The sequence below is a fragment of the Cyprinodon variegatus genome, unplaced genomic scaffold (assembly GCF_000732505.1).
Source record: "Cyprinodon variegatus isolate N-32 unplaced genomic scaffold, C_variegatus-1.0 Scaffold912, whole genome shotgun sequence".
NCBI lineage: Eukaryota > Metazoa > Chordata > Actinopteri > Cyprinodontiformes > Cyprinodontidae > Cyprinodon > Cyprinodon variegatus.
The window spans coordinates 304075-308881 of NW_015151365.1; positions in this window are offsets into that span (position 1 = coordinate 304075).

The following is a 4807-nucleotide window of genomic DNA, read 5'->3' on the forward strand; positions in this document are numbered from 1 at the left end:
AGAGAGCACTCTTTGTCCAGAGACCAGTTTTGGTTTCTAGAACAGTTCCGACCTGTTATTTTCCCAGTCTTCAGATTGAACTCAAGTGGTGATGTCTCAGTCTTGGTCTGGTTTTATCAGGCCTTAACTAATTGTATGGAGACAAGTTTGAGATTTGGTAATTTTTGTGAAGACAAAATATATACACTAATAGTTGCTCCTTATTTTCTTAACCTGCTCAGACATCACAATATATGTGAATTTAAGCAACATTAGCGATCGGAGCACTGCTAGATCCCGCCATCTTACACCAAATACAATGTTTTCATTGCTCATGATGACTGTGAAATCTAAGCTACATATGATATTTAAGAAACTGGAATGTATTCTATTGGTCTGACATAGAAAAACATCAATTTAGAATCTCTCCTTAATAATTTAATTACTTTCTAAATTTATTCACTCAGGACTCACAGCTGGAAGGCTAAACTGTGTCTGAGTGAGAGGAGATAGTTTTATCCTATTTGGGATTGTTTGCTGTAAAAAAAAAAACACTGTCATAACAAGCCAGACTCTTTCTCAGGCCTTATTCATAACATTCTGACCCGTTGCAACAAGGCAAGCAAAGCAAGCAACTGCCTAGGGCCCAAGCTCGCTGGGGGCCCAGAGAAAATGGCTGACCTGGTTATAGTCCCCATCTATTGACTAACAGTGTGAGCGCCAATGTTCCTTCAAAGCTGCGGGCTCGCCTAAATGTGCACTGCTTGCACGTTCTCAGCGCACAGTAAAACCTATGCAGCGAATAAAATAAAATCCAACATAAACTTTAAATCAAATTAGACCAATATTTTTTTCTTTATCAATTTGAATTTTTTTTATTATTTATTTTACAACCTGAAAACAACAATGAAAATACGAGAAGAATTCGTTATATAATATCAGCACAGTTTTTGCTTGCCTTGTTTAATATAGCCTAGTAATAATTAAATCGGAATGGGAATAGATTAATCATTAGCATATTTCGTTTTGACGCTTATAGCATCTCAGCCTGCTGGAGCATGATAGCTACTTTTGAAAGCAAGTTTTATATGTTCCTATAAAATGAGTTTTATAATAAACATTAATACATTTAAGAGTTGGATTTGGATGAATATATTCAATAGATCTTCAGTGTGCCTTAAAAAAATTCAACAATGTTCTTATTCAGCACATCAAAGAGCTACAGATGCATAAATAAATAATCCCACTGGAAGGAGACCATGTGGCGGCCCATATTACTTAGCAGTCTGGGCTTACAGAACAATGAAGCTCAAAGATTTGTATCAGCCCTGCTATCAAACAAGCACCTTAAGACGTACCTGTTCACCGTGCAGCTAGATTCTCCATGGGACTTTTTTCTGCTAAATTCAAGTAAACACCAGAGCAACACAATGATCAGAAGTCAATCAGCACATCCTCAGATAAGGTGGCAGCAGATATGAGGGGCCAACGCAGATCTCACAGTTCTTAGATATTTGTACTAATGTTCATTGGAATGATTCACTGCTTATTGTGAAAGAAGATGTAGTTTAATGAAGTATATTGAAAGACAACTGAGAAAGTGGCATATTTGGACAGCCATTGGAGATAGAAAGGTGTGAAAAATAGATCAAATTAAAGAAAAACATTCTAGTGACATTTCATAAGGTTAACTATGATATTAATCATGAAATGATTATACAATTATAGTATTTTTGTTAGTAAAAGTGTTATAAGAGGCTTTGTTAAAGAGGTATAAATTAATACTGTATTGGAAGCTTTAGCACACATTTCAATGTGAAAAATGTTAATCTTATAAGGTGTACAAAAAGTCAATTCTGGAAGGTGTAACTTCTCATTTCCTTAAGAGCAGGACCCTTGCTCTGGGTCTTACATACTACGCATTCCATGAGCAAGTCTTTTCATTTTTTTAATTTAAGTGGGCAACATCACTTAAATTTAAAATTAACTGGTGGACATTGCTGCTGTAATCTCTTAATAAACCATGTAACTTGGTAATGATCCCAGGCACTCTGGGCAGTGATCCCCAGGATTGTATATTTGTCTGATGTATTTCCTTCCTGAAAATACATCAGACATCTTAATCCATAAAAGTGCAGTTCTAGGAACAGCAAAGATACTGCGCAGAACCCTCGAGCTCCGAGGCTTGGAGGAAAAAAGGAGGAGACCACACGCACTGGTTGAGGAAGAGTATATATACATATATATAGACAATTCATAAATATAGACAATATATAGTGGGGGATGACACTGGTCGGACCTGGTAGGCCCAAACGTATTGTGAGGGTTTGCTGGGAATGTCTGGCAGAGTCCCCTGTGAGAAGGAGCTTTAACGTCCATCTCCGGCAGAGCTTTGAACACGTTCCGAGGGAGGTGGGGGACATTGAGTCTTAGTGAACCATGTTCCGTGCCTCTATTGTTGAGGCAGCTAGTCAGAGCTGTGGCTGAAAGGTTGTTGGTGCATGTCCCTTGAACACGCTGCTGGACACCAGCAGTGAAGGAGGAGAAGGAGTCCTATCAGGCTTTATAGACCTGTGGGACTCCAGAAGCAGCTAATATGTACTCATAGTCAAAGCGGCAGGTGGCTCGGCAGGCAAAAAACCCGGGCGTGGGAAGAGTTCGGGGAGGCCATGGAGAAAGACTTCCGTATGGCTTCGAAGCGATTCTGGTCCACGATCCGGCATCTCAGGAGGTGGAAGCAGTGCAGCACTAACACTATTTATGGTGGGGGTGGTGTGCTGCTGACCTCGACTCGGAGCGTTGTATGTTGGTGGGCGGAGTACTTTGAAGACCTCCTTAATCCCACCAACACGTCTTCTATTGAGGAAGCAGAGCCTGAGGGCTCCGGCTTGGGTCCTCCCATCTCTGTTGCTGAAGTCACCGAGGTGGTTAAAAAGCTCCTTAGTGGCAAGGCTCCAGGGGTGAATGAGATTCGCCCTGAGTACCTTAGGGCTCTGGATGTTGTGGGGATGTGTTGATTAACGTGGCTGTGCAACATTCCGTGGACATAGGGGGCAGTACCCCTGGATTGGCAGACCGGGGTGGTGGTCCCTCAATTTAAAAAAGGGGACCGGAGGGTGTGTTCCAACAACAGAGGAATCATACTCTTCAGCTTCCCTGGTAAGGTCTACTCCGGGGTTCTGAAAAGGAGGGTCCGTTAGATAGTCGAATCTCGGATTCAGGAGGAGCAGTGTGGTTTTCGTCCTGACCGTGGAAGAGGATGAAGAGAGCACATCCAGCCAGTCACAGTCAGAGAAACAGGACTAAACGGAAAAAAGGGCCAATCTCGAACATCTATAAACAAATGTGTTGCAGCACAGCTGATATTGCTCTCCAGGATGGTGTCACAGCCAAATAGGAACAGAAGAGGCAAAGCTACTATGACATAAGAGGAGAGGGCATAACATTCGAGATTGTTCTGACAGATTCTGCAGAGTGGGAGAATAGAGATAGAATGAAGCAGAATGATGAAATATGGGTCCCTATGTCCTTTATAAGTCTGAGCCTTAAGCAGCATAACTATAGAAATACCTCAGGATGACCTAAATCTCTCAAACTATAAACTTTATCAAAACGGAAAGTTTTAAGCCAATACTTAAAAGTAGCCTCAGACTAAAACTGGTAGTTGGTTCCACAGGAGATGTGTCTGATAACTAAAAGATCTGCCTCCCATTCTATTTTTAGAAATTCTAGGAACCACTAGTAAACCTGCAGATTGAGAGCGAAGTGCTCTGTTAGGAACATGAGGAACAATAATATCTCTGATATAAGATGGAGCTTGGCCATTTAAGGCTTTACATGTGAGAAGGAGGGTTATACATTATACTCTGGATTTAACAGGAAGCCAACGAAGAGATGCTAGGATAAGAGAGATATGATCTCTCTTTTTAGTTTTCATCAGAACTCTGACTGCAGCATTTTTGATCAGCTGAAGGCTTTTGACTACAGTTTGTGGACTACCGGTGTTGGGATCTGGAGATTCTCCACCTTCATCCAACAGAGGGCGCCCTGGGTCTCCTGGGCTTGAGACATCCTGCACACCTGAGGCTCATCAGCCCATCAGGAGACCAGCTACATAAGCAGTGGCTTGACTTCTCTTCAGAGTGTTGCCAGTTATGGTTAGCGGAACCTGAGCCAAGCCTGATCAGAACCTTTTTACTCTAAAGAGTAACTTTGATCCTAACCAGTTTTGTCTTCTCTGCTTACTAGACCTGCCTGCCTGCCCAGTCGAGTCAAACCTGAAGAACCTCAGCCTGCACTGGTTTCCAGTTCTCAGGAGAGAACTTGGGGAAGCGCTTAGGTCTGAACTCTAAGTCTGAAGTCAAGCTCTGCCGCTGCTAGCTCTCTGCTGAACCCTAAACCTCTGGATCCTTCTGGTTCCCCCTCTCACCGTGTCAGTCTGAATCCCTCCAGGTACTATACAGTATCTAACTCAGTCAAGACTCCTCTGCCTTTCTGGCTAACCAAACAATCCCTTCTCTACAGAGAACCCTGTGAAGTCTGTCCCGGACCTGAATCATTATCAGTTCTATCTTTGTGTGTTTTCAATAAACTGTTGAACTTTTACTCAGGCTCCGTGGTGTGTTCTGCATTTGGGTTTCACTCCTAGACACAACATGACAACCGGATAGTAAAGAATTACAATAGTCCAGCCTTGAAGTAACAAATGCATGGACTAGTTTTTCAGCATCAGTCCTGGACAGGATATTTCTAATTTGTGCTATATTCCATAGATAAAAGAAAGAAATTCTAGAAACCTCTTTGATATGGGATTTAACCCTTGTGATGT